At 39.0% G+C, this 15,309-nt stretch overlaps 1 protein-coding gene and 1 pseudogene across 2 annotated transcripts in view; both read right to left on the bottom strand.

The window, feature by feature from the left end:
- Window positions 1-15,309, bottom strand: part of Vps13b (vacuolar protein sorting 13 homolog B) — a 543,216-nt gene that overhangs the window by 190,805 nt on the left and 337,102 nt on the right. The window lies entirely within an intron of this gene.
- LOC110310708 lies at window positions 415-1,597 on the bottom strand (annotated as a pseudogene).

The raw sequence follows: 15,309 nt of genomic DNA, 5'->3' as shown, positions 1-15,309 counted from the left end.
CCCACGCAGAGGTGACTTCTGGTTTTCTCTCTACCACTCCCTTCTGTTTTTTTTTTTTTTTTTTTTTTTTTTCTCATTTCCTTTTCTTTTCATTCCCACCTCCTTCCCTTCCCCTCCCTGCCTCTGGTCTTGACCACAGGATAAACATGCCTGGCTTTTGTTCAAATTCCAGCCTATGAAATGTCTCCATGTTCTGTGGACCTACTGTCCATATTTTTTTCATTTTTTGCCACAGCTGTTTCTCCTATGAATATATCAATATACCCATGCATTCTACTGTTCGAGCAGAGTTAGGGGTATTAAGATTATGGCGGCAATGAATATGTGAATAATGTATTGGGGGAGAAATTTCTGCTAGGTACAAATACCCGCATGTGGAATACTGGATGAGAAAGGCAGGGAAATATTTAGCTTCTAAGACATGTTGCCCACTCGGGTGCCTGTGAACACTTGGCACTCACACTCATTTTTGAACATGTCACACAGGGGCTTCTCCATCGGAGTGTTCCCCATGGTCTTTCTGAAGAAGAGAAGCTCCATGCACTCAGCCGCGAGGAGCCTCAAAGATTGGAGCAGGAGGAACGATTTTCCAAACCTCAGAGGCTGGCTGGGGTGGTGAGCTTTGCTATGCTGGCTTAGCATTACCTGGGATTGGTCCTGCAAAGCCTCCACATGCTCAGGATCCTTCAGGCAGGCAAACTCTGTGGGATCCACTGCCAGAGCTCTGAACTGGGAGATGGTTTCCTGTAGGAAGTGCATCTCTGCACTGGCCAAGGCCAGCCTGCCCTGAAAGCTGCCAGAGGCCTTGGGTGGTGCCAGCAGTGGGCAGCTCTCCAGGGGCAGAGACCATTGAATGGCTCCAAGAAGGAAAAGCTCGTTCCATGCCTCTTCCAGCAAGATCATCTGGTCCCAGACAGGCAGGTTGGAAAACACACACATGTTTTTGGCCCATTTGACTGCCATGAAGAGCAGGCAAGCCGATGTCATCCAGATTGCAGGGAGATGCAGGGAACTCGGAGTCATTGCTGGTGACATCAGTATTCTCTTCAGTGTCGGTGATGAGGCTGGCCATAAAGTGGTGGCTAATGGCTCTAGATGCAGACACAGATGTGGGGCCCCAGGGACTGGGCCCTGCCAGGGCAGGAGAGACCACCACTGGTTCTGATTGGGAGTCACTTCCTGTTTCCATGGCATCCAGGTGTACCTGAGCCATGCTCCGGGGTTAGCGCTCATTGTGCATAGCATCTTGGTTCATGCCTGCTTGTAAGCACTTCTTCAGCCGGCAGGCCTGGCACTGGTTATAATGGGCCTTATCCACTGGGCACATTTCTGCCCCGACTTGGCACCTGTAGATGAGCCTCCCTCTCACACTCCTCTTGAAGAAGCTACTACAGTCATAGATGCCATAATGTTTCCCACTGCTGCTGTGGGAAACTCGGCACTGGAGGGAGGGGCCCACACTGGATACAGCAGCTCCCTCATTATGGCATCCTAACCTCTGCTCCACTTTGCTCTTCTTATTCAGCCCAGGACCCCAGTTCATTGGATGGTACTGTCCAATTAGGGATTACTTTCCATCTTTATTAATCTTATGTAGAAATTCCCTCATGGGCATGCCCCCAAATTAATTTATCTTGGTAATTCCTCATAATCACACCTAGAAGTTTGTTTTGTAGGTGAATCTAGATTCTGTCAAGTTGACAATATGAATCACCATAAGACTTTATTCTACTGTGGATATGAATGCAAACTTAAATGAGATACACCTTCAAGCATTAAATTTCCTTACGACGGAAAGCTCTTATAAATTTCTGCTAATGAAAAACTAGTAATATTTAGAGGACGACTGACTAGTGGAGTTTTGCTCATTTTAGCTATCGTTCCTTGCTTGTTTGTTTTGAAGCTGAGTCCCCTCTATATCCCTTAGGTGGTAAGTGAAAACAGTAGCACTTAGTACCACCTCTACTGAAATATAATCAATAAACTCGGGTACTCACAACAGCAACCCAACATGGTACATAGGCAATTGAGCATAAATATGTGTTATTGTTATAAGCAAGTTACATGAAGTAGTTGTCCAAACACCCATGATTCCACTCCTATTACAATGCTTTTGGTATCCAAACATGCATGTATGGCTTCATGGTACATGTTTTATGATTGGTTGGCTGAGAAAGAGAAGGCTAGGTCTTGATTCTGCACATTATTTGGGTATCATCCACAGAAGTAGACAGCTAAAGGTTTATGATCTCTGAGAGAGAACTATTCCCAGTGGATAGGATTTTGGTGCACATGATCATATGTATTTTTTTGAAGGATAAATAGCCATATGCATGTTTACATACTGATATATGGGGCACATACAATGGTTTTGCTCAATGGTTATGGAGTTAAAAGGAATAACACTGAAACACTGGTGAGAAAGATATTTGCAGAAGAGATAGATCTCTCTGTGTAGGCAAAGAACATGAAGATGTTCTTGTGTCCCATGTAAATATTCATCAAGAGGGGACAAGAGAAGGGAGAAGCTCAATAATCATATAGATAAGATGCTCATTCTATGGACCATCAATATTATTTGCTGGCCATTCCCATCATTGCCAATGGGCCCATGAACTAGGTGGCCAAAGAAACAGAGGCTATGCTTAGCTCAACAACAAGAACTTTCACTCACCAGGCCTGACCTGGTTATGGTTTGTAATGAATACCAAACCTTTCAACAGCCAGAGATCAACACTGGATCCCTGGTATGGTATCATCTTGCAGTGTAACCACCCAATGGCCTCTAAGATAACTTCATTGGAACACTTCCATCATGAAAAGGGCAATGTTTTGCTCTTGCAAGGATCAATACTTACAATGGTTATTGATTTGCTTTTTCTGAATACTTCTGCCAAAACTACTAGTCATGGACTTACAGAGTACCTTATTCTACATCATCATATTTCACACAGCATTTTTTTTTTGACCAAGAAACTAACTTCGTAAATAGAGAAGTGTGACAGTGGGCCCATGCCCACAGAATTAATTAGTCTTACCATTTACCCACCATACCAAAGAAGCTGCTTTAATAGAAAGGTGGAATGGCCTTTTATATACACAGTTATTGTAGCAGACTAGGTGGACAAAGTTTGTAGGGTTAGGCCAGAGTTCTTCAGAAGTTGGCATATGATTTAAACCACTATCTAGTATATGATAATACTTTTCAGATGGCCAAGACTTAGTGGTCCAGGAATCAAATGACTGGAAATGGGAATGGTATTACTTCCCATAAACTCTATCTACTCACTAGAAAAAAACTAAAAAACTGCATCACGTTCTTATGATTTTCCACTTCATTTGCTTACAGAAGAGGAGGGTGCACTTCTATCAGGGAGTCACAACCAACATTCCAGTGAACTGGGAGATTAGATACGACACCTCCCCACCACCATGGCCAATTTGGGCCAGTGATGTTATGATTGAATGTAGGAGGTCCTTTAGGGTGTCTTTTGGTATTATTAAATTTTGTCATTAAGATAAATGAGAAACTGCTATAATCAAATGCAGGCAGGCAGGGTGACCAAGGGCTCAGACATTTCAAAAATGAGGTTATGATTAGTCCCTCCAGGTTTAAGGACTTGCTGAGCATAGAGGAAATGCATAATGGGTAGGTGAAGAAGGTTGGCCATACACAGGATTGTAATCGCCAAAAGCATTTCTGTCCTATTTTGGTATGTGTTTGTGTATCACGTAGATCTCTCTCTCTCTCCTCTCTCTCTCTCTCTCTCTCTCTCTCTCTCTGTGTGTGTGTGTGTGTGTGTGTGTGTGTGTGTGTATCACGTAGATATCTGTGTTTTTCCTGATATCAATTGAGATAATAAGACTTTGAGATAAGGTATAGAACACTAAAAAGACTATTTAGCCTTTTAGCCTAAAGTACTTTGCCACTTATTCCAGGGGGTGGGGAGTACACTTGTGGTTGTATGTGGAAAGAAAATTAAGCATTAACATTGTTACTGCTCTCCTCCATGCTCCTATTAAGAGAGCCCAGTAACCCCCATTTCAAGTATTTAACTGATTTTTCCAGTTCAAAGTCCCAAAGTCTTCCATATGCCTACTACAAACAGCATGGTCAGGCCTATCACAGTAATGCCCTGTTCCCTGGTACCCACTTCTATCTTAGTCACTCTTCTATTACTGTGAAGGGATATCATAACTAGGGCAACTCTTATAAAAGAAAACATATAACTGGGGTAGCTTACAGTTTTACAGGTTTAGTCCATTTTCATCATGGCAGGGAGGATGGTGGCATAAAGGCAGGTACTGGAGCAGTAGCTGAGAGCACAGCATTCGGATCCACTGGCTGGTGCTCTCTCTCTCTCCCCCAGCCCACTGTACTCATACATTTCCTCCACTAAGGCCACACCAACTTATCATTTTTTAAAAAAGATCTATTTATTAATTTTATGTATATGAGTACACTGTAGCTGTTTCAGACACATCAGAAGAGGGCATCGGATCCCATTATAGTTGGCTGTGAACCACCTGTGCTTTGGAAGAGCAGTCAGGGCTCTTAACCACCAAGCCATCTCTCCGCCTCAACTTATCCTTTTTAAATAGTGCTAGCCCCTGATAACTAAACATTCAAATATATTAGCCGATGGGGGCCATTCTTATTAAAACTACCACAAAGTGTATGGTATTCCTTTCACTTGTCTATCCCATGTAGTTTAATTTTCTGTATCTCCCATCTAAAATAAGTGGAACATAATGAAAAAGGTAAAAATAATGAGGTTTGTTTACCAGTATAAGTTATATTTATATACATATAAAAAAGCTACTTTAATTAAAAATAAAACCAGAGCTTCAAATAATGAACATTTTATATCCCTATTAAACATTACAAACCTAACAAGTTCATCTTATTTCAATTTTGATGATTAACAAAACTATATTCTTGTGTATCCCTTAAGTATATGGCCTACATATGAATCAAGCAAGTAAATAGTCTTCAAGCCAAACAGCCCAGCTTTCAATTTTCTGAACTAAAAACAAGAGTGTCTGAGTAGATGCAAAGAAGAAACCAAAACATGACCCCACCATGAATTACAAAGAAGTTAGTGAACATAGCAAAATTCCATAGATTTTTTTTTATTTTTTTCATTTCATTTTTTATTCGATATTTTCTTCATTTACATTTCAAATGCTATCCCAAAAGTCCCCTATACTCTCCCCCGCCCTGCTCCCCAACCCACCCACTCCTGCTTCCTGCCCCTGGCATTCCCCTGTACTGGGGCATATAATCTTCACAAGACCAAGGCCTCTCCTCCCATTGATGGTCGACTAGGCCATCCTTTGCTACATATGCAGCTAGAGACACAGTTCTGGGGGTACTGATTAGTTCATATTGTTGATCCTCCTATAGGGTTGCCGACCCCTTTAGCTCCTTGGGTACTTTTTCTAGCTCCTTCATTAGGGGCCCTGTGTTCCATCTAATAGATGACTGTGAGCATCCACTTCTGTATTTGCCAGGGACTGGCATAGCCTCACAAGAGGTAGCTATATCAGGGTCCAAAGGAAGATGAAGCAGGCTTCACAGCTAGTCAAAGTGCAGTATGATAAAATACTTAAGATGTGATATTAGTTGTGGTACACTTTAAAGATTCCTTTTCTGGGGGACCCAGGGACCCCACAGCCATCGCACTTTTCTGAATTATTGAGAAAAGACAATTTCTTTGCTAAGAATTTTTTAGGCCCAGTCAAGAATGGATGCACCTAAGGCTGGAGAGATTGGGCAGTATTTAAGAGCACTGCTGTTCAGGGAAGTCGGGTGGCTTCCATAATCCACATGTTGGCTCACAAGTGTTTGAAACTTAAGTTCCCGAGAACTGGTGCCCTTTTCTAGTCTATGAGCACTAGACATACATGTGGTACATCTACATACATGAAGGCAAACACTCATACACATAAACAAATCTTTAAAAAAGGAATGTTTATTTATCAATAGAGCTTGTAGATAATTTAATGAGTAGCAATGTGGAGTTCCTACATACTGGACCCATGTATTGCTCTATGAAACTGAAGATGGTGGAGCTCCAAGGGAGGTCAGTATGAGGCTACATCTATATCTGGCTTTCACAGTATATAGAGTGTAAGCCCTTGCAATTGAAAGGCCAGGCATCTCCTGACCACTGGGCATGAAAAAGAGAAATGTATAATATGTAAGCTTTTTATGCTCTTTTATATTTGTTTTATGATTTATAGTTTAAATAATTAGTCTTTTTTGTTAATTTTAAAAAGCCACAGAATCTAATATAGTCTACGAGGGGCCTATAATACCTGAAAATTAAATTGTGAAGGATGGAGGCCAAGCATATGTTAAAATAATTCAATGTCTGGACAGAAAATAACTAGGAATGTGCTTCTGAACTGCCCTGGATCCCAGGTGAGCTGCAGCTCGGTTTGCTATCTAGCATCTGCACGGCCGCGTAAGCACTCTTTTGCTCATCATCTGCTCTTCTGTATCCTACAAAATGAGTATAGAGAGACAGGATTCAAGTGTCCTTGGTTGCAGTAGAAACTTCTGGTTTCTTTGGAAAGTCAGTCATGTCAACTGATGTTTTGCTGGAGCACACAGGTGAAAGGATGCCTTGCTAAAGAAGACATATGAAAGAATGTTTTCCAGAGGTGGACACAGGTAAAAGGATGTTTTGCTAAGGAAAATATGAGCAAGACTGTATGAGGTTAAGAAGAAATATGAATATAACCCAACAGGATACGATGCTGGATCATACTGGTATGCTGCGTCATTCCTCACTGGTCACTGTTTGTCATGACTTTATAGAAAGAAATGCACAAAAAAGCTTCTGGTGGTGTTCTGCAGTTTCTTGCCACTTCCTTGGACTTGGGCTGTTAGGCAGAGTGAAGGGGAAGTTTCTGGATATGTCAGCTCATACAGATTCACATGGAGTTTTGCCAAGCCTAGATCTGTGGGAGGACATGTGATGTTTGGAGGGAGTATAAATAGGAGTCAATGGATAGTGACAGCTGGCTGACATAGCTAGCTTTGTAATACTCCATTGATCTCATGCCTTAATCTTTGCTGATCTTCACTTCCTTGAGAGAGGCACAGCAGAGAATTTCTCCTGCCGCCCCTGGTCACTCCTGCAGACTTGTGCCAATTCAACGGAGGCCTGGCTGTTTATGCTGGGTTTTGTCACTGCTGCTGATTTGTGTTTGCTATCCTGACTCTACTTCTAAATAGGATACAGCAGCCTTGTGGTTTCTTCTGGATCGACCTGCCATTGTGGATTTGTGAATGGTGCTTGTGAGTGGATCGAGCTGCCACTGCTAACTCCTGTGATCTGAACTGCTGATTTCCTGACAATGCAGACTGGATTTGGTCCAAAGAATTATTTCTAAACAGGTTTACTTCCTAGAAGGGAGGTTAAAGCATTTAAGAACCCTTATTAAAAGTAGGTTTTGAAATCTAAGCCAACATTTGATTCATACAAAGTTGGTTCTTTCTACTTAATGACACTCATCAGAGGACAGAGTATATAATGACAACTCAATGCATTTCTCTCTCATCAGAGGATAGTGTGTGTAATAACTCCTGCATTTTTTTTTGACTTTTTCATTTTGCCTGGCTTTGCTCTTTCTAAATAATTTTCTAAATATTTTTCCTATTTGTCTGTTTTTATGTTAAATTATAGCATGAGTTATATTTTACAGGATAACATTTGAGTAAAATTTGGTGCAATTTAACACAGGTGCTTACCCTCCTATTTAATAAAAGCTAATTTTACATCCAAAGAAGATTAACTTAATTCTAACTGTAAATATCCCTATTTTAAGCAAAGAGGTCTGCAACATTAAAATGTACAAAAGTATACAGAACAGATATTACTGTATCACTTTTATAGATAAAGGAAATTAAATCATCAAAAATCTAATTGGTGTATGAAAGAGCCTGGGCATCAGATAAAAAGTCAAGTTTTGTGATTTTCTTTTCAATATATTTCATCATATATAACTAACTCTCCTCAATAGTTGGGTCATGAGAAATATACTTTTCACTATCTTTCTATCTGAAGGATGTCAAAGTGTGTGAACCAGTGTCACTGCATGTCGCAGACCAGCAAGAAATGTTCCTAGAAGCTAAATTTTCAGATCAGCCTTAAAGTTGCGATCCTTATAACACTAAAGTCAAAAGTTAATTTTAAACCTTTCTAGGGACATTAACAACCTTATATTCTAAAGACATATGTATGTAATTCAATCCTTTTCATAAAGCCATAATGCTCAATGAAATCAAGATAAGATTTATAAGGTGTAAGAAAGTAGTTTATGATTTTTCAACTGTTGATTTATTCAAATGTCCTTGGCACATTTTCTGTAGTCCTATTGAAATGGTAATCCAGCCAACTGATGTAATTGAAACATTTCACGTTGCACAATAGTTTTAATGACACTGAGACATATGAATATAAGCCAATTACAGTTACTATTTTGAACAGACTTAGTAACAAAAATAATAAAAGCAGCCACAGTAGCATTTACATGTATTAAGCTCTGTGCCACACTATGAACTAAAGACTGCATACTATACACCTGTCTGCTCCTCCTGACAGCCAAGAAGCAGCCACCAGTATCACCCCCATGTCACAGATAGAGAAACAAGAGCTTAGAGAGATTAAGATTCATTTGCTTACAGCCATACATGGCTATACGGAGCAGAGCAGGGATTAGAACTCAGTATAGATTATCAATAATTCTAGTGCTCTAGGGCTCTACTTAATATTACCTAATATTTACAACACTTTAAAATACAGAAAACTATCCAATGCTACATACATTGTGTCTTTGAGATTACCATCCAACAAAGTATTAATACACTTTGCTTTTTCTCAGTATACTTTCCAATAAACTTTAAATTTTCTATTATAGTTTATCTGATACTTGAAAAGTTATTATCAGTACAGAAATTCTGAGTGGGCAAAGGAGCTGTTTTCATTTGGCTCATTATGTCTTAGCACATATTTCTGAGAAAGAAGATGCTGGCCTGACTGTGCACTAATGAAGATGGGGTTGTATAAGTCCCTTAGAATGGTTGAACTCATTCACAAGGTACCAGATGGCACACTTGTTTCTTCAAAACCAAACAGCAAAATTCCCAAACAAATAAGGAGAATGATAATTTGAAGTTGCCTTAGGGTACACAGTCAAATTATGAGGCAATATAAATCTGGACTTCATTATCTTAAAAAAACAAATATTTAAAATATTTATAAACACAACTAATATGATTATGTTGGAAACAACTACATACATATTTATTTAAATGAGAATTGCCAATACTACAGCTGCTACAGATAAAAGTATTGGCAGAGACCTCATTTCTACTAGAGGTTGTTCCAGGTAGGAAGAGCATGAAAAAGGTTCTCAATATATAACTTTAATAATTAAAATCTTTAAAAACACAACTTACAAATATATTATTTACTTGGACAATATTGAAAATTAATTGAAGTAGTATAATTTGGGATCACTAGGGAGTACAAATTAGAAATTATACTTTACCAATAAGATGATTAATATGATTAATATAAGTGTTACAATTTATATCTAACTTTAAGTTTATAAATTAGATGTGCTTACGTAGTAGATTTTACTTGCCACATATTCTGGTTAGAATCTAACAAATTTTATATTTTATGTATATGTATATATACATGTAAGTACATATGTATATTATACATACATAGACATATGTGTGTATGCAAATATGTAAGTCATACATTCTGTGGAAGGTAGATTGGCAACGAAGACAGTTTCACAGTGCTTCCTTTTCCATATGACTCTGCATAAAAACAAGCTCTAATGAACTAGAGAAACCAGCACTGCTACCTCTGCATATGTGGGCAGCAGCTGTAGTGTGGCACTGAGAATCCAGGCTGATGCTGACAGTTCCCTGAGAGTAGTTACTCACTAGGATCTACTCAAGCTACCCACGCTCACATATGTGAGGACACTATCCTATGACTTCTGCAGGCAATCGTGTAGTAAGGTTTTCAGGATTCAAGGCCCTAGCTACTGGTCTGCAAATTATTTAAAACTGCAGAATTTCTAGTACTATTTTTAAAGGGATGAATTCATTTCTGCCTAACTCACATCCTATTCATAACTGTAAACTATCTCTCTCTCTCTAAACGAATACAACCGACACAAATGAGGAAGGGTGCCAAGCTCTAAGATACGATTCACTGAGGGGTGAGTTCCTGAGTATGGTTTGTCTTTGTTCTTTTTCTTATAACTTTGAGAGTGAGCCTTGAGCTGCCTGCACAGAGATGAGAAGGAAAAAAGGAAAACCCCAAGAGAAGCTCCTGGGAATTAAGGCCCCTATGCTTTCAGGAAAAGAAACCTTGTAACCTTTTCTCGTTCTATTCTTAGTTTGTGCTGAGAGCTAGTGTATCTGTGAGAAAGTTGGTGGCTGTGCTATCATGACAGTGACAAAGGCATGTAAGAGTGTAAGTAGTTATTACAACTATATTTCAAAAGGCCAAGGTACATATACTCAAAATTGATAGAAATGTACAAGTTTCAAACATCCGACCAGAAGCTGAAAAAGTCAATAAAACCTCTGTGATAGTGAAGCTGGAAACAAACTTGAACAAATGATTTCTCCAAGTCCTCACATGTACTAGAAACAAAGCATTAAGAGGCTCACAGAACGAAAAAATGAATAAATTCAAAGAAATCAAGTTCAAGCACATGATAATCATAGAGAGAAGAAACAAGGTCTTGAGAAAAGTTACATAAAAACAAGTTATTACATATGCAGAAACCATGACTGCAATAAATACAAACTGTTTTCTTTTCTTCTTCTTTTTTGGTTTCTCTGTGTAGCCCTGGCTGTTTTGTAATTCCACTCTGTGGAGCAGGCTGGCCTCAGACTGAACCACCTGCCTCTGCCTACCAAGTGCTGGAATTAAAGGTATATATCACCACACCCAGCCAGACTTCTTATTAGAACCCATAGAGGGCAGAAGGGAAACTGAATCCACCACAAATAAAATTAAGCAGTCCTCTGTATTCAGGCCATTTGGTAGAGCTTTTCTAAATTGTCTCTGTGAAGCACAAGTTGAGGTTTCACTGAGGTCATTTAAGTGCCTCCTAGCACACTTCAATGTGGGAAGCCCTATATTCTCTAAACCTTTATCAGTAATACTCAGCACGGTTAGTACACAAAGCGAAATGCTTGTGGGCAGAAATTGGGTCTCCCTTATTATAGGTTCCCAAGCATCTGCATTTGATTGATAAGAGGTAGGAGTTCAAGATGCATGAATGAGTGACTATCCTAAGATGGTCTGAGTATAAAATAAAAGCACAGAGAAAGGGAAAGAAGAGCTAAGCCATTAAGGGGACTTGACTACATAAAAAGGAAGGTAAGCAATTTTAAATATTACACTGATAGATTTAATAGAATTATTTTAAGGTATAACAGCACAATCTATGAATGTTCAATAGATTATTAGTATTTGAGTTGAATGTTTTCATAATGATGACTTTAATATGTCACCCGAGTGAAACCTCCATAACCTAATATTAGCTCTCCATTTTTAGAATCCCCAGAGCCAGGCTGTAACAAGGAGTATGTGAAGGACCATGTCACTTACTTCACTTAATGTGATAAGGGTGAACTCTAGAATCCTATTGTCTAAGACGACTAGGTTCCTTGGTGTAAATTATTTTTTGCATCACTAAATAATGAATAAAATAATTAAATGTCACATCATAAGTTAAGTAAGATCTTTGAGAATGTAATTTTCTTTCATAAGTTTGCCTTTCTGTTGTAGTAAACAACCATGACCAACAGGAACCTGGGGAGAAAAGAGTTTATTCCAGCTACTAGTGTATCTTGGAGGGAAGTCAGGACAGGAATTCATAGGCAGGAAAGAAGGAGTGCTGTTTACTGGACTGATTTCTTATACAACTCAAGGACAACCTGCACAAGGTTGCCATCACCCACAATAGGATAGGGCCTCCCATCTAATTAGCAATTATGAAAATGCCCCAGAGTCACGTCTAAAGGCCTGCTTGAGGGAAGCAATTCCTCAATCAAGATTCACTCTTCCTAGAAATGTCACAAAAGCAGTCAACATACACATACATGCCAAATTTGCTATTGCCCGACTATTATATTAATAAAATATTAATTTAAATATCCAAAAATAAGAGCAATATAGAAAGACACAACCTGGGTTTCAGTCTGTACCTGGAGCTGTCACAGCACCTGGAGCTGATCCTGTGACACAGTGTGCCATACCCCAATACCTTCGGGAGAGAGCTGGTCCCCCAGGAGTGCTCACACACCTGTGAGCACAGGTAAGACCACCACTTCTGCTCCAAGGGACCCAACTGGAACCCTCAGAACATAGGACAGTCGTGGGCAAGATCCTTCCTGTATTCGTCTGCGCCCCAGAGCTAACGCTGTACCATAGCTCTCCATACCTAAATTCCTCCCAGAAAGAACTGATCTCACAGAAGTACTGACACAGGCTTGTAAGAGGGATAAGTCATAGTCAGAGATTGAACGACCAGCTAACAAGAGAGGCAAGGACAAGAACATAAGCAACAGAAACCAAGGCTACTTGACAAGCATCACCAACAGAACACAAGAGATAGAAATGAGGATCTCAGGTGCAGAAGATACCATAGAAAACATTGACACAACAGTCAAAGAAAATGCAAAAAGCTCCCAACCAAAACATCCAGGAAATCCAGGACACAATGAGAAGACCAAACCTAAGGATAATAGGTATAGAAGAGAGTTAAGATTTCCAACTTAAAGGGCCAGTAAATATCTTCAAAAAAATTATAGAAGAAAACATCCTCAACCTAAGGAAAGAGATGCCCATCAACATACAAGAAGCCTACAGAACTCCAAATACTTTAGACCAGAAAAGAAATTCCTCCCATCACATAATAATCAAAACACTTAATGCATTAAACAAAGAAAGAATATTAAAAGCAGTGAGGGAAAAAGGCCAAGTAACATAAAGGCAGACCTATCAGAATTACACCACACTTCTCAAAAGAGACTATGGAAGCTAGAAGATCCTGGGCAGAAGTTATACAGATCCTAAGAGAACAAACAATGGCAAACTCCTAATTACCCAGAAAAACTCTCAATTACCATAGATGGAGAAACCAAGATATTCCAAGAGAAAACTGAATTTACAAAGTATCTTTCCATAAATCAAGCCCTACAAAGGATAACAGATGGAAAACACCAACACAAGAAAGGAAACTACAGGCTAGAAAAAGCAAGAAAGTACTCTTTCAACAAACCCAAAAGAAGATAGCCACACAAACAAACAAACAAACAAAAAACCATAAAAAATAACAGGAAGCAACAATCACTATTACTTAATATCTCTTAACATTAATGGACTCAATTCCTCAATAAAAAGACATAGAGTAACAGACTGGATACATAACAGGACCCAACGTTTTGCAGCATACAGGAAACACACCTCAGAGTCAAAGACAGACAGTACCTCAGAGTAAAGGACTGCAAAACAATTTTCCAAGCAAATGGTTCCAAGAAACAAGCTGGAGTAGCCATTCTAATATAGAATAAAATTAACTTTCAACAAAAAGTTACCAAAAAAAAAAAAAAATAAGGGCGGACACTTCATACTCATGAAAGGAAAAATCTACCAAGATGAACTCTCATTTTGGAACACTTATGCTCCAAATGCAAGGGCACGCACATTCATATAAGAAACTTTACTAAAGCACAAAGTACATATTGTACCTCATATAATAATAGTGTGAGATTTCAATACCCCATTCTTATCAATGGACAGATCATGGAAACACAAACTAAACAAAGACACATTGAAACTAACAGACGTTATGGACCAAATGGATTTAACAGATATGTATAGAACACTTCATCCTAAAATAAAAGAATATAACTTCTTCTCAGCACCTCATGGTACCTTCTCCAAAACTGACCACAAAACAACCTTCAATTGATACAAGAAGATTGAAATAATCCCATGCATCCTATCAGATCACCACAGACTAAGGCTGGTCTTCAATAGCAACAAAAACAACAGAAAGCCCACATATACATGGAAGCTGAACAACACTCTACTCAATGATAGGTCAAGGAAGAAATAAAGAAATTATAGACTTTTTAGAATTTAATGAAAATGAAGGCACAGCATACCCAAACTTATGGGACACAATGAAAGAAGTGCTAAGAGGAAAACTCTAGCTCTGAGTGCCCCCGTAAAACAACTGGAGATTGCATACACTACCAGCTTAATAGCATACCTGAAAGCTCTAAAACAAAAAGAATCAAATAAACCCAAGAGTAGTAGATGGCAGGAAATAATCAAACTTAGGGCTGAAATCAACCAAGTAGGAACAAAGAACAAAAAACTTTACAAAGAATCAACCAAACCAGGAGCTGGTTCTTTGAGAAAATCTACAAGATAGATAAACCCTTAGCTAGACTAGCCACAGGGCATAGAGACAGTACACAAATTAACAAAATCAGAAATGAAAAGGGAGATATAACAACAGAAACTGAGGAAATTAAAAGAAAATTATCAGATCCTATACTCAACAAAACTGGAAAATCTGGATGAGAGGGACAATTTTCTAGGCAGATACCAAATACCAAAGTTAAATCAGGATCAGATAAGCCATCCAAACAGTCCCATAAAGAAATAGAAGCAGTCATTAAAAGTCCCCCCCCCCAAAAAAAAGCCCAGGACCAGATGAGTTTAGTGCAGAATTCTATCAGACCTTTAAAGAAGACCTAATACCAATACTCTTCAAACTATTCTACAAAATAGAAAACGAAGGAACACTATCCAATTTATTCATTATATGAAGCCGCAGTTAAGAAGTATATTCTCCCTTGGAGATGAAACTTGTCATAATTTCCTTTCATAGAGAACTTCATAAGTGATTTTTTTTCAACACCCTTAATCATCAGGGAAATGCAAATCAAAACAACCCTGACATTCCACCTCACACCAGTCAGAATGGCTAAGAACAAAAATTCAGGAGACAGCAGATGCTGGATGGGATGTGGAGAAAGAGGAACACTCTTCCATTGTTGGTGGGATTGCAAGCTTGTATAACCACTCTGGAAATCAGTCTGGCAGTTCCTCAGAAAATTAGAGATAGTACTACCGGAGGATCCAGCATTACCTCTCCTGGGCATATATCCAGAAGATGTTCCAACCGGTAAGAAGGACACATGCTCCACTATGTTCATAGCAGCCTTATTTATAATAGCCA

The sequence above is a fragment of the Mus caroli genome, chromosome 15 (assembly GCF_900094665.2).
Source record: "Mus caroli chromosome 15, CAROLI_EIJ_v1.1, whole genome shotgun sequence".
Lineage (NCBI taxonomy): Eukaryota > Metazoa > Chordata > Mammalia > Rodentia > Muridae > Mus > Mus caroli.
The sequence above is the reverse complement of the archived record's forward strand: the minus strand, read 5'-3'. Positions and strand labels throughout refer to the sequence as shown.